The sequence below is a fragment of the Rhinolophus sinicus genome, chromosome 3 (assembly GCF_057876585.1).
Source record: "Rhinolophus sinicus isolate RSI-liver-muscle chromosome 3, RSI-T2T, whole genome shotgun sequence".
NCBI lineage: Eukaryota > Metazoa > Chordata > Mammalia > Chiroptera > Rhinolophidae > Rhinolophus > Rhinolophus sinicus.
In genome coordinates this window covers 125319598-125335489 of record NC_142503.1, presented here as the reverse complement: position 1 = coordinate 125335489, position 15892 = coordinate 125319598, and the positions used below count along the sequence as shown (strand labels likewise).

General features: G+C 37.7%; 1 long non-coding RNA gene and 1 other non-coding gene across 15 annotated transcripts in view; both read left to right on the top strand.

The window, feature by feature from the left end:
* LOC109455360 (uncharacterized) overlaps positions 1–15892 on the top strand; it is a 630897-nt gene that overhangs the window by 15194 nt on the left and 599811 nt on the right. For 9 of the 14 annotated variants that reach the window (XR_016020782.1, XR_016020783.1, XR_016020785.1 and 6 more), the window contains exons 2-3: positions 1311–4238; positions 10032–10651. This is a non-coding gene — a long non-coding RNA (uncharacterized LOC109455360). Of the gene's footprint in view, positions 1–1310; positions 4239–9520; positions 10652–15892 lie in introns of all 14 variants that reach the window. The other 5 variants (XR_012494814.2, XR_016020792.1, XR_016020786.1 and 2 more) reach the window with 5 other exon arrangements.
* On the top strand, positions 7859–7991 carry LOC148758568 (small nucleolar RNA SNORA21). The gene has a single exon (XR_016020974.1). It is a non-coding gene; the product is annotated as a small nucleolar RNA SNORA21 (small nucleolar RNA).

Genomic DNA, 15892 nt, shown 5'->3' with positions numbered 1-15892 from the left:
CCAGGCTGAAAAGGAAGGGACTGGGTACAAACACCATCCTGTTTACTAAGCTACTTTAATAGATGAAAAGTTTTTATTCAATTGTTGAAAGGTATAATTTCCCTACAGTCACTTATAACCTGTATTTCAGAACTGTGATGGGTATTTTTTTATTTGCCATTCTGGTTTTATTTTTACCCCTTCAAAATCCTCTCTGTGCCCCAAAAGGCTGACATTTAGGTGTTGGTTCAATGGATAATCTTGACCTCTGACTTCTGGAAGGGATTGTCCCAGGGGAATCCTCCTGCAATAGGTTAGAGGGCAGAAGGAAAATAAGATTGGGTATTCATTTCCTATGTTAGCTGGTCTTCAAAATTATCCCCCAACAATTCCTCCCTTCCTTGTACATACATGTCAGTTTTCACATAAGAGATGGAGCTTGTTTCTGCTTTCCTTGAATCTTGGCTGGCCTATGACAAGCTTCTACAAATAAAATGTAGCAGAAGGAAATTATGGGACTTCTAAGCCCAAACCAAAGAGAGCTGGAAGCTTCTACTTGCTGCCTCCTGCAACTCAGCCTCTATGCTGTGAGAAGCCCAGGGTAGACGGAAGAATCACAGAATGAGACCCCAGGCACTCTAACTACATCAAGCATTAATCCACAGGCATAGGAGTGAGTCATTATGGTAGCCAGTCTTCAGTCTGACACCCAATGAAGGTCATTTACTGTTATTCATATCTTTGTGTAGTCCCCACCCACATTGTACCAGGGTTGGTTTGTATAACCAACTGAATACCACAGAAGAGATGATAGGTCACTTCCGATGTTATACACCGTACTGTGGTTGTCATGTTGGTGGCCCTCTTTCAGGTCATTTATTAAGGGAAGCCAACTGCTTGTCTTTCACAAAGACACTCAGGCAGCCTATGTGTTGAGGGATTGAGGCCTGCTTAAAAACACATGAAGTAGATCTCCTAGACTTCAGATGGCTTCAATTTAGCCAACAGCTTGACTGCAGTTTCCGGAGACACCCTGAGCCAGAACCATTCAGTTAAGCTGCTCCCAGATTCCTGACCCACAAAAACTGTGATATAATAAATTTGTATTGTCTTAAGCTACTGAGTTTTGGAGTAATATATTACATAGCAATAAATAACTAATAGATCCATCTTAGGCATTTAAATTCAATTGAGTCCCCAGATGATTGTACCCCCAGCTGACATAAGAAGCAAAAGAGGCCATCTGAACCAATTTAACACATAAAATAATTAAAGATAATAAAACGATTGTTATTTTAAACCATTAAGTTTTGGAATGGTTTGTTTTGCAGCAATAGATAACCAAAACAGAAATTGGTACCTAAAAGTGAGGTGCTGCTATAATCAAAACCTTAAACGTGAAGCACTAGCTTTGAGACCGGGCAGTGGGTGCAGGCCACAAGAGCCTCAAAGAGACGAGCAACGGAGGCTGGAAAGACAGTGAAGAAATTGGTATTTGAGCCTGGAGCAAAGGTGAGTTTTTGTCCTATTATGTAGAGGTAGAATGTTTGACAATGCAGTAACTTGTGGCAATATAAAAGATAGATAATGTATTTAGTGAGCTTGTGTATTTCGCTAAAGAGGTTTCTAGAAAGAATGTTCTATTAACTGGTTTCTTTCGGTGTACATGATCATTAGGAGGGTGAAATGAACCAAAGAAGGAACCACTCAATTTTAAAACAATATCTAGAGTACCAATCAGCAAACATTTTCTGTAATGAGCCATATAGTAAATATTTTAGACATTACAGGCTGTATGGTGTCTGTAGCAGCTACTCAACTCTGTAGTTGTAGCACAAAAGCAGACAGATAATATGTAAGTGAATGGGCGTGGCTTTGTTCCAACTGAAAAAAAATTTTGATTGACAAAAGCAAATGACAGTCTGGATTTGACCTGTAGGCCATAGTTGACCAACCTCTGATCTAGAAAAAACACTTTCAAGTAAAGATTTGCTGGGTTGGAACATAAATTATTCTCATATTCAACTCTTTCATCCCACAAAAAGTTTTCGGAGTAAATTAAAACCTAGGGGCAAAGATCAAATCCAGAGTACTACCAGAAAAACAGCTGCAGCATGGAGATCCGTTGAAGGGTGCAGTTGAAAGACTCTTTGTTCCACCCTTAGAAAGATTAGCATTTGTCCCATAGAACCTCTCAGCCAAACAATAGAGCTTCTAGGAATCTTAAGGGCTTGCCTTATTGACCTTCTCAGTTAGACAGTAGAGTTTCTAAGAATCTTAAGGAAGCACGTTTTAGGCCCTTTTGGCTAGAAAACAGGGATTTCAAGAACCTTAAAGGTAATGCCCCAACTGCACTCTGATTCTAAGACCAAAGTAGGGAGAAGTGGGTCTTAAAAAGTCTGTTTTAAAAGTTTGGTATAGACACATAGGAAGTCTAAAATTTTTAACAGAAATTTTAACAGCTTGGGCTAAAAGAGACATAGTTCCAAATGAGAAAAGAACTCTGTGTTATTAATATCCTATGAGCAGGACACAAGCTGAGAAAACTACTTAGCTGCAAACACATTTCACTTCTTATGGAAAAGTAAGGATGACACAGGAGGCAGAGCCATGGGGAACCATTCTCAGGGATCATAAATTGTCCCTATTCAGAAACATTCTCTGTCCCTGGAGACAGAGAAAATGATGGCATGTCCTGCTAGATTTCAGAATTGCTACGGACCAGTCATTGCTATGTGTCTCCTGTTTTACCCTTTTAGAATGGAAGTTTCTATTGCGGCTGCCATGTCCTTTTATCATTATTGTATTTTGGGTGTGTACAGGGCAGATTTGGTGATGTTTTATTTTTTAGTTCACGGGTACGCCTGAGGAACTTGAGGAGTCCACCCCAGCTATTCGTACATCTGGCTCTGATATAGATGACAAGAGCCTTGGGTATAAGCTGATGCCATAATGGGATGAAAATCTGTGGGGGTCTTGGGAGGTAGTGAGTGTGCTTTACATGTGAATTTTTACAGCCAGAGGGCAGAATCTGGAGCACCTTTCCAAATTCCTCCCCGCTCTGTGTATACATTCTACCTCTAATATCAGGTGGTGGAGTTTATTTTCCCTTTCCTGGAATATGGGTTGCTGCTGTAACAGGACTTTGATCAATCAAATGGCTGTAGAATTGGTAAAATTGATGTTTTGGGACCTACAAGCCCAGGCGTTAAGAGGCTTGTTAGGGTGGTAGATATAAAATGAGCTGCTCAGGTACCATTTTAAGGAAGAACTTGCTTTTCAGCAGTGACGAAAGAAGACAGCAGGCAGACTTCAGGTGTTGGCTCCTTTAGCATCTGGCTCAGCTGTAAGGCCTAGTTCACTTGAGGTCATGCCCTTCCTGAGGACTAAACAGAGGGAGGGTATAAAGGTCTGTACAGTTTGTTCTGATGTGTGACAAGTCTGCAAGTTAGCTAACTACATCGCAGATTGACTTCTGCTTTTGCCTAATCCTGCTTCTTCTACTTTCCTCCCCTTTTAGGTGTTGATCCCTCCCTAATAAATAACTTGTACCCAAAACTTCTTCTCAGAGTCTTTTTCAGGAGAATCCAACCTATGACATACCCCTTAGAATCCAGTAGCCACACTGTGAAAAGCCAGACCTATACGGAGAGGCTACTGGAAGAACACTCTGGTTGATGAATCCAGCTGCGTCTCTTGTCAATAGACAGTACCAACTGGAAACTATGTGAATGAGCCATCTTGGAACCTTCAGATAGCTGTAGCCCTTCCTGACATCATGTGAATCAGAAGAACCACCCGCCTGAAATCAGTCAACCCAAGGAAATATGAACAATAGTAAAAGAGTTGTTTTAAACCACTAAGTTTTGGGATGGTGTGTTACACAGCAATAGTTAACCAAAACATTTCCCAGCTCTCTCCTAGCTATGTAAAACTTGTGCCCCCCTATTGAGGGCCACATCTGTTTGGCAAATCTCCTCTGAAGCTACTTCTTTTGGAGACTGTTAACTAGTGATATCTTCCCCGTCTTGCTAGCCCCAGGTTATTGTGCATCTATGGAGAAATTCAGCATTCCTTTGTCTGATTTGCTGTAAAAAGAGAAAATATCTCCCAAATTTTATAAAAATCAAGCAGACACGATCTCTAAATACAGGAGGGATAAGTGGAAATCTTTCAGACATTGCTTTCTCCTTCCTTCTTGCAGATACATATCTTATCCCTGGAAAGAGGTACTTTGGCTTATAAACAACAGGCAAGAGGTAAGGTGTATTAATCTCATTTGCTTTCCACAAAAGGAAAAACAAATGTTAAATGTCTATATCAGTAGGTCTTAGCCCTCAAATAGGACATTTCCCTAAGGTTCTGACATAACGAGTGTTTGACAATCTGATATGCTTGGAACAGACTTGGAAAAGAGTGACCTTAAAAAAAAAGCAACTGATGTTATTGGTACCTTTTTAGGGAACTTGCTAGGTGGTGAATTTGAAGGAGGAAAAACTTCAAGATTTTCAATATATTTTTAAATCATTCCATAAAATAAAACTTAAAAATTTGCTGTCTTATATTTAGTTTCTCACCCTTTATTAATAAGACTAAATTGCTCTTCTAATAGTTGAAGGTCAGAGTTTGGTAAATAAGTTGTTTATTAATTGTCTACTATAAATAATAGATTATCATATTTGTCCCAGTTAATGCTAGGTGTTTTGTAAACTTTTGAGTATTTTTGGTAATGTTTGACTCAGATTTTTAAAATTAAGGTTAGGTTTAACCGTTTGTCTTGGTTTATGCCCATTGTCTCATTATTACTATTATCATTATTGCCCTCTTCTATTCTCAAAACTATACTTATTAGGATGATAAATTATATTCTTATCTTATCTCAAATAGTAGTTATATCTAAGACAAAACTATGCATACTTACATTAGAAAAATTTAGAAATGTTTAAATATTTTCAAGGCTAGTATTTTTTTGCTACATAATAGGGTTAAAGTATCTTTAAGTGTATTTGAAAACATGGTTAACTTAATTTTTTAAAAGACTCTACATAACTTTACACCTAATTGGCTGAAAATGCACTTTCTCAAGGTGAAATAAGCTTAATAGTAAAACTATATTCCATAAATTGACTTTTATAATTTTTGTTTATAGAATATTTTCCTGTTACTCAAAGAAGACAAATGATATTTGAAACCACAAAGTAAATTAAAGGTTTTCTTGATCATTAATTACACAGATTAGAGGGAATGTCAGTTTTATATTAATATTTAATAATAACTTGATTAAACTTTGATTGAAAGCCTGTTTGTTTACGTATTATGTAAATTGATTTTGAAATAAAGTTTATAGATTTAGGTGCTGTTTACATTATGTCAGTTTCTAAATTTACATTTGCCACATAAATTTTGGTGCCTATATGACAGCCCCTAAATAAGTTTGAATTTGGGAAAAAATAGTAAAATAGTAGAATTAGTGTTTAGGAAGTTTTTCAAAATTAAATTGTAACCTTTTTATTCTATCAACTTCATTATTTTGCAGTTTAAAATAAAAGAAAGGGATCATATGTACTGACATGAAAATCATCTCTATTATGGTAGTTTGTTCTCTCTTTTGGAACTCTGCCAGCCCTATGCCCTACTCAGATCCATCCTCTAAGTTTCTTTGCCTGGTAAATCTTGTCCCTGTGAACTGTACCACTTAGACTATCTTACCCTGAATGTCAGATAAAGGACATTTTAAAAGGGCAAAAGATCTGGACACCTCATTGTGTAGTGTAGTGTAGAAAGTAGGAAAGTGTTGTGGACGAAATGTTTGTGCCTCCCCCCACAAATTTATATATTGAAATCTAATCTTCAACATAATAGCAGTTGGAGTTAGGGCTTTCTGTAGATAATTAAGTCCTGAGAGTGGTCCCCTAAAGAAGGGGATTACTGCACTTATAAGAAGAGGCAAGAGAGGTAGCTCTCCGTCTTTCTGCCATTTAAAGATAAAATGATAAGTCGACAGTTTGCAATCCAGAAGAGGATTCTCACCAGAACTTCACCATGCTAATACCCTGATCTTGGACTTACAGGCTTGAGAACTGTGAGAAATAAATTTCTGTTGTTTATAATCCACCTAGTCTATGGTACTTTATGATAGCAGTCTGGAATATCCAAGACAGGAAGAGCTCAAAGCAAAACAAATAAAACAAAAATATATACTGATGGGGTATGGTGAAGTGTTAATAGAGCCAACTGAGGGCTTGCAAATGGCCAAAGCCGGGAACATTTGAGCAACAAAACAAAACAGGATTGGATTATAATCCAAAGTATAAAAACAATGCAGATGAGTCCATACCGATATCAAGAAATGATTGAATACATAAATAAATAAATATGGGAGAAGAGACACATTTCCCTTGCAGAAGAATTACAAATAATTTCTAGATATGCTACCTTCATGGAAGGGGTGCATAAATCCCCTACTCCTTAAGTGTGGGGGGTGTATAGTGACATTCTTACTAAGAAGAAAATATGGAACAGGGAAAAATGAACAATGACAAAACCTGACAAACACTTTCTCAGCCAGGTGATCAAGGTCAACATCATCAATATATAGTTACAAACCAAGCTGATAGTAGATGTCCTTGATATGATGTAATAAAATGGTTTTACCTTTATTGTTTTCCTCCCTAACAGCCATAACCCCAATATGGTTATGAGGAAACACAAACAAATTCCAACTGAGAAGCATTGAACAAAATACTTGACATGTATTCCTCAAAATGGTCAAGGTCATCAAAAACAGGGAAAATCTGAAAAATTAGCACAAGAAGACCCTAAGGAGATATGACACCTAAATATCATATAGTATCCTGGGTGGGGTGTTGGAACAGAAAAATAATGTAATTGACTCTTGACCAATTTGGGGGTTTGGGGCACCAACTCTCATGCTGTCAAAAATCCATCTATAACTTTTGACTCCCCAAAACTTAACTGCTAATAGCTTACTCTTGACCAGAAGCCTTACTGATAACATAAAGTTGATTAACACATATTTTGTATGTGTTATATACTGTATGTATTATATACTGTATTCTTACAATAAACTAAGCTAGAGAAAAGAAAATGTTAAGAAAATAATAAGGAAAAGACATTTACAGAACTATGTATTTATTAAAAATTCCATGTGTAAATGGACCTGGCCTGCATAAGGTAATAATTAAGGAAACTTGAATAAAATATGGACTAATTATAATAGGTCATTGCTTCATCACCTGTAACAAATATGCTATACTAATATCAGATGGGGAAGCTTTAGTGTAGGGTATAAATAAACTCTGTATTATCATCTAAATTTTTTCTGTAAATCTAAAACTGTTCCAAAAACTCTTTTGAAAAAATTATCTGTCATAGAGTCTGACATATAATAGGTTGATAATCCATGCAAGGTTAGGAAATGAATATCTTCATGAGTTCAAGAATTGTACTCTTGGAATAGAATAAAATATTACAGCTTAAGATAACCCAAAGAACTATCTTGTCCAACTTCTGTATGAAGAAGTAAAACGAAAACAGGACATGTTAAGTAACTTGCACAGCATCACAGTTGCTAAAAATTAGATCCCTTTCCTGAACAGAATTGCTTAGCTAATGAGATCCCAAATTACTAGAGTATTTATTTGTGTATTATATTACTAACTGGCCTTTCTAATTTGAGTAATTCTAACATCTTGAAAAATAAACTTGAGACCCATACGCAATTCAGTTAGGGATCTTTAAGAGAATCTGATGTACAACTGCAGATTTTAGAAAAGAAGACCTTCTCAATGTAAAGTATCCATAAAATAATTGGAAATTGAAAGAGCTTAAAGGATGGAATTAAAAGTATGTAGAATCCGCCCTTTTAAAAGCACTCATTGGGCCTTTTGCTAATGACCCACCGAGCCGTCAAGAAAGGGCAAAGTAAAAACACCACTTTTGGGTGAAGCGGCAACATGTGTTGTTTTGCTTCAATCGGTGGTGTGACAAGGTGAAAAAAAAAAAAAAAAAAAAAAAAAGTATGTAGAATCATGTTTTCAGACAATGCATGGAGTGGGGGGAAAAACAGGCACTAGAAAAATACATATTCTACATGTTACCACTTTCTGTTTAGACCTTAGAAAACTGGCATTCAGTGGAGTTATTATAGGGCTTCTTAGAAGAATTGAGGAAAAAGCAGTAAAAACTTGTTTTCTGATAAGGGCTTATAGTTAGTGAAAGGTTTTTACTTTATAAATCCAAAGTATGGAATGATTAAGTACCAGAAGAAATTTCCTACCACAGGAATGTCCTCATCGCTGTATTCACGGTTGAGCTAAGCCCTAATTTAGCTTACAGGTATCTGTGGTGTTCAGGTGTTGATATTTATTTAAATATTTTATGTTACACATCTTTATTTAGTTTTGAGTTATTGAAATAATATAGTCATTGCAGTAATTTATTTATAACAGGAAAAGCTCATTTAAGTCTAGGAGCTTGTTTTGTTTTTTCATATGTTTTCCTTCCAGGTTAGAAAGAGGTCTAAATGTTAAAACAGTGCTATCCTAAGTAGATGTCACTCTCCAAACAATGACAAAAATAAAATTTGCAGAGGAACCAACCAATTTTCAGCATGCTTACCTAGTAAATTGACCCTCTTATACAATGTGAATAGATTTGATGCATAGGTCATCAATATCTTGTAGAAAATATGATTGATAGGGATGGTGAATTCTACTTACACCATTTTTTCTGTTAACTGACATCTGTTTACACAGATGATGGCAGTTATTAAACATTGCATAGAGATTCATATACACGATAGAGCAATGTTAGAGATTATGTGGGAACAGAGGAATGCTTCAGAAAGAAAGATCAACAATTTAAAATATTTGTTGTTGAAACAAAGCTTCAATAAATTCAGAAATAGGTCATAAATTTAGAAATAGGTCAGAAAGAAACACATGCCAATTTGGGTTTTCAAACTAACAATGTTTAAACTTCTCTGGTGTAGAAGTCAGTTTTATTCTCCAATTTTGATCATTAAAAATTTTTACTTGTACTCTAAATGCATCTATAATACAAGCTAGATATATATTGTATTTACATAGTTTAATTATTAAAGTAACTTTCCATAGCTCATAAAAGTAATAATGTTTTAAGGAATGAAAGTCAGAGGACTGTGAAGCCATATTTATAACATGCTATCACACCTCTGCCACAAATTGTCATCCAGATAAGCAAAAAACAAACAAAATAGTATTTTATAGGAGGGAAATAACTCAGTATACGGGAACTCAAATTATTTTCCAGTTGGTCATCAAGGAAGTTTCTTTCATCTTCTGCTTTTTAAACCATTAGGTTACTCCATCGTATTTAAGTTCTATCTTCTGTTAAACACTTTTCACTATTAATTCAAAATCTTCTTGTCAAATTATTTATCCTATAACTCAATTAATAAACAATATTTCAAATAAATTGTATACTTAAAGACTACATCTAGAAATACTGATCTGCTCTCCCGCTGTTCTGCATTGCGAAGATAAACAGATTTCTGCTAAAACTGCTTGTTGAGATCAAGGGTCTGCAGGAGAAACCGGTCGAGTTTCCAGATGACTTTGGTTGGACAGAAGCGACCTGTACAATGGAGAGGTGGCCGTCTTTAGGTCGCCAACACCTACCACGAGGGCGGCTACTTCAAGTCACACTTTGAGTTCCCCATTGTGGGGACAGAATCCCACAGAGTCAGTTTCCAGGCTCTCGACCTCACGTGGAAAGGGGCTGGCTCAGGTAGTAGATGGCTCTCAGCTGTGACTAGTTGACCATCAGCTGTTACCAGTTAGCCAATTAGCCACTAATATAACTGCCGATTGCAGCTAGTAAGTGGGGTTGGTTGGTTGGCAGAGAAGTGGATGGCAGGTTGCGGATAGTGTGGCTCCTGCTCCCTGTGTCTCCAACCCAGCCACCAGCTAGAATACAGTGGTATGACTCCCCTATCTATGGCTCCGTGGGTGTTCCTTTTTGGCCTCACCATGTCCTGTGTTCTTGTGCAGGGAGCGGGGAGCTGAGTCCCTGCATTACACCCATCGACTGCCTTTCTGTTCCTGACCAAAATGTGGCTCCCAACATCTGAGAGGCGTGCCACGTGCATCTCCTTTCTCCATTCCCAGTCCACCACCCCCAGAGCTGGAAGCTGCACTCACAGAGGTGGAACCCCACCCAGGAAGTGGGGATTATCCTCCTGAGCTGCATCTCCCTCCTCAACGAACCCAGCAGCCTCCAACGTGAACTCCTCCTTGATGTACAGAAAGTGGAAAAAGAGCAAACTCACCGGCGGGGAGTACATAGGCTTCACGCAGACGCAGAGCCTGTGCACCACGGTGGACGCAGAGCCTGACAGTGTACAGCTGTCCTCCACGCTGGCCCAGCTGCCGTGTGAAGACCAAGGCCCCGGCCCCTGCCCTGGACTCCTACCTCTCTCTGGCGACTACTAAGAGGACAGTGAGGCTGAGACTGAGGCCTCGGCCCACAACTTCCCTGGGACCAAGACAACTCCAGCCACGAAGAGGCCTGACACCAAGTCCCCAGCCAAAGAAACGTGAATTTTCCCTCACCAGGCCTGGACTGGTTGGCGCTTGGCACATCTCCTGATGCTGAGACTGCCTCACTGAAGGTTTGTAATGCCTGTTTCCTTAGCTTGTTTCTTTTGATGTCTAGCTTTCCTCTCCCGTAATAGTTATGGGTTTTCCTCTGCTTCAGAGAGCAGGGGCCAGCCACTTTCCACAGCCCTTGGGGCCCCACTTGTGCTGGGTGCGAGGCAAGGGGTCTGCCCAGCCAGGTAGGCCTGGAGGCCGATGGGGGCCTGAGGGACCTGAACCCCGGTCTGATCCCGCTGCTCCCACTGGCTGGAGCCAGAGACTTGGTGTTTCCAGCTTGTGAGTGGATGGATTAACTTGTGGTCACTTCTGTTCTCTGCATTTGTTTGTTTGGAATTTAAATAAAATGACTTTATGAAGGGGGGGAAAGTCATCACTGTCAGTGGGGCTTTGGAGAACAGATCAATGGGAAGATATGGTCCATAGTTTTCAGATACATTTGACAGGGTCAAGGAAATTACACTTTATTTACCAGTGTTCTTATTTTGTCTTGTTGATTAGACCACAGTATACGAAATCAGAAAAATTGCCGGTGTTGTTGCTTAGTTACAATGGATTTTCATTTTCAGTAATTCTTCAGCAAGTAGAAAAGGAAACTTACTTTCTCTCCTTTTTTTTTTTTTTTTTTTTTTTTTTTTTGGTATTTTTCTCATTAAAACAAAGGGAATGTCAGTGTATCCTCTTGAATTCAACTTTTATTATTCCTTTCTATTTTTCCCCTTTATTCATTTTTGTTTTTGTTTTTTCTCCAGTTAACTGCCTTTCCTCATTCTGAAGTTAGCGCTTCCAAACTTGACTATCTTCTGGCAAAACACTTTATGGCAATCTGCCAATATTTTCAGCACTGATATGTGTCAGCTTCCTGGATTTTTCAGTCTGTTAGTTTGTTTCTCTTTGAATTTATCGATTCCCCCTTCCCCATAATTCATGTATTGTAAATTTCAGCTTGAGTTGTACTGTGGAGAGAGCAATATTCCCTACGTAGCGGATAAATTAGAGAGTTCCTTCATCCCCAGAAGCCAGAAAGATCAAGGACAGTCACAGGAGTCTGAACATCACCTAAACTTGGGGGAAAACTGAGCAGAAAAGAGCTTGCTGGTTCCATTAAATTTTATTCTTTGCACACTCGGTGAACCAAAAAGATAATTTTAAATTTATCCAACTAGGCTTTTTATTATTTGCAAAAGCACTAATTTAAAGTCTTGATTGAAGGTTTTTTTAATTCACCCACAAACCACAAAATGGAATTTTGCAGCAGAAACAGCAGCAGCTTCAGCAGCAGCAGCAATGAGCTCGGAAATTCCCAGATTGTTTTGATGATAAGGTCCATGAACTTGGCATGTGGTCCATCACTACTAGACCCCCCCAGGACTGCATTAGATTTGCTCAGTATTTTCATAAAATCCCCAGGCATGGCTAAGGTACATTGTATTATAAAGTCCTTGGATGCATAATACCCAATTTATTTGTTGCCATTGTCTCATGGAATCTAAGCCAGTTACTATATCCTTCTTTATTTTATGATTCTAGTGTTGAAGAACACATTTCTATTAGACACATTAGACACAATTTTCTTTTGTTTGAAGAACATTTTCTCTTGTTCTGTATTGAGAGCCACGATGACATGAAACCAATAGACATGAGACTGAGTATTAGGAGACCTGGGTTCTTATCTTAGCCCTGTCATATCTTGGCTCATTTGTTTTTATCATACTTTTATAGTATTTAGTTTCCTTTTGTTGTAAGGAACAGAAGCCTACCCTAACTAATGTAAACAGAAAATAATTTATTGGGAGGGTATAGGTAGATGCAAAGTTAGCTTACTTAAAAAGAAATCTGAAGAATGTAAAAGTTAATCAGGGCAGCTTTTGGAATTTTGGTAGTAACAACAAATAGTCTCATGAGGTCATTAGGTGCTGGCACCGCTCCCCCACTGTCACAGATTCCAGAGGGGATCTAGCCTATTGTTCTAAATGGAAGAAAATGGAGGGAAAGAGATCCCTTGATTGATCTAACCAGACTGTATATAATGGGAAAAGACCACTTCCCTAGAGGCAAAATTCAGGTGTTTTAATGCAAGAAGAAAAATAATGATGTTGGCAAAATAACAAAATCCAAAGTGATGTGGCAAAAATGACAAATTGTTCAATCTTTATGCTTCCAAAGCTATCACCCCGTATTGCTGTAGTGAGTTGTGTATGAAATGTTAGAGAGGCAACATAATATTTCAACTTCATAATTATCTTTAAACTGGGGCTTCTTTCCAACCTGCCTATCACTGCTTTGGGCCAGTGCCTCATTCTGCCTTTACTAGGCTAATGTTTCCTAACTGACTGTGTGGCATCTAGTTTTACTGATCATCCTCCTAACTGCTCCTCCATCACCGTTAGAGTTATCTTTTTAGACTATAATTTTGTCTCTTAGAAACTGCCTGTAGCTTAGGTATTGTCTGTAAGATACTCACGGTCTGTTCTTATCACCACACTGGGCAGAATCAGATGCCGAGTCTACTTAACTATTAGAGCACTTTGTACAAAGCTTATTTAGACTTCTCAATTCACTGAGTAATTATTGTAAAAGAGGGAAAACATCTATTTAAAATAACAAACCAAAAATAATTCTTACTAAACGTACATAGTCCTTGTGGTCTTGCTGCATCCAGTATTTAATTTTAAGTCCTGTGCTCTTATATGCATTTGTCGTGGGCACTACACCTGTCTTTACAACATCTCTTTCACTCTTCTCCGATTATGTAGCAACCATTTGGTTTAGGTGGGATTAACATTTCCTCCTCCTCCAACAGTGATAGCAAATTGGTCTAAACTCTGAGGTAATCCCATAATACCATTTAGACGGTGATTAGTTTGAAAGTAATCTAGGCTTAATCCACTCAACACTTTCCTGACATTTTCTGAGGCACAGGGGTTGGTTTAGGAAAGATCCATTCAGCAGAGGTTCAAGACATTTTGTCTTTGGTTGTGAGAATTGTCCTGACTGTCCTACTGCGTGTGAAAACATATAGATCTGATTTCTGATTGCAGTTATCCTTTGACCACATTGGGGGGGGGGGGGCATCGTTAGGAAGACTCTGTGAATAACAGAGATGAAAAAATGGAAGGAAAAAGAGGAGTCTTTGATGACTTCATTGAGTCATTAATATCATGTGACTTATAAGTTGATCTTCAAGCCTGCCAAATTTCTAGTCTTTCTAGTTAGTTGACCCAATAAATCTCATTAATTGAATAAAACCAAACTCTTGATTCACCCCCCCTTCCAAGTAGACTTCTCCTATAATCGTACTAATTTCATTAAATGGCACGTCTATCTTCCCAGTTCTCTCACAACCCACATCCAATCCATGAGCAAATCTTACCAGCTTTTCCTTCAAAATATGTCCAGAATCTCACCGTTTCTCCTGTTTTCCATTACTACCACCTGATCTAAAACACATCATTTTTCTCCTGGATTATAACCATTGGCTCCCAAATACTTCTCTGCTTCTACTCTTGCCATCCTATTCTCTGTTCTGTAAACATAACGATTCTCTGTAAATGTGAGTCAGACCATGCCAGTCTACTGTTATAAACTTCCGCTATGAATAAAAGTCCAAGTCCTTACATTGGCCTAGAAAACTCTCTGTGATATGGATCCCAGTTATCGTCCAGACCTTACTTACTACTTTTCTGCTTTGTCCTCTGCCCAAGACACACTAGCTTCTTTGCTTTTCTTCAACATGCCAAGTTTAGCATCTGTGTATTTGCTGTTCCCTCTACCTAGAACTCCCTTCTTTCAGATGTCCACATGTCTCATTCCCAGTTCCTTCGGGTTTCTCTTTAATGCCACCCTTTCTACAGTTTTTATTTGATACCCTTATCTGACAGGTGAGCTATACCTTGTACCCTTCCTTGCAGTATGGTCACTGCACACACATCTTTATTTACTTACTTGCTTATTATCTGTCTCCCTCAAGAAACACTTATCTCCCTGACATCAGGGATTTTTGACATTTTTATCGCTAATTCCCCAATGCCTAGACCAGTAACTGTTTACTGAATGAATGATTTAGTACTGTTTGAGTTTTATTTTTCTTTTATTAATTACAACCAAAAGATCCTAAGATCTACAGTTCTGATTTAATACCTATTCATTATACCCAACTTTTTAGAAAACTCAGTTAAATATTAAGATTTTGCATTTATGAGTGTGTTGGGAAATCTGAGATAAATTAGTAATTTGTTCACAAAAGATGAAACATAAGTGTGAATATTCATCAAAAACAGGAAATTGGAGCAAAAAGTCAGTAGGAAAGATATGAACCTCCAGAGAAGACAACAGTTGGGAAAGAAGAGTATGGTTTCCAACATATACATGGTAGGAGCTTAAGTGAATTCATTTAAATATTAAGGGAAGTGTGGTTCCACAAGGCCGAAGCAGTTAATATTTGGGTTACTCTATTTGCATGTAGTTTTTCCTTTGTACTGTTGGCTTTTTGAGAGCAGTATCATTCCATATCATTTTTCCAGTACACAAAAAAGTTCAATAGATAGTTGTTGCACAAATGCAATAGCATTGGAGAAGAACTCTAGAGTTGGTAATGCCAGTAACTACCGTGTTTCCCCAAAAATAAGACCTAGTCGGACAATCAGATCTAATGCGGCTTTTGGAACAAAAATTAATATAAGACCCGGTCTTATTTTGCTATAAGACCCGGTCTTATATAATATAATTATAATATAATATCGGGTCTTATATTAATTTTTGCTCCAAAAGATGCATTAGAGCTGATTGTCCAGCTAGGTCTTATTTTCCCGGAAACACAGTAGATGTTAAACATGTTATTTAGTCTGCCCTCTCTAGGTACTTTCTTCTATAAAATGAAACTGCTGGACTTCATAATTAAGTTCTTTCCAACTATGAAATATTCTATAATTTTATCTGCTTATGTATGAATGGAGACATGCACACATTTTCATCTAATGGAAATAAAGATATATTTCTTAAGAATTTCCTTTGCAAATATATTTTGGTTAATATAGATACCATCAATTAGGCTTATAAAATAGAGTTTTAATGATCTTTTAGCATGATAGGTTAACATTTATGTTCCTAAAGCCATATCCTCTGAGTGCTGCTAAATTCACACCTCACTAATGACAAGGATCTGATTAGAACTAATTTCATAGTGATTCTTTGACATTTCCAAACAGAAATATGTGTGCTTTTCTGAATAAAAGTCAGAACATGTCATAAATTTTAAA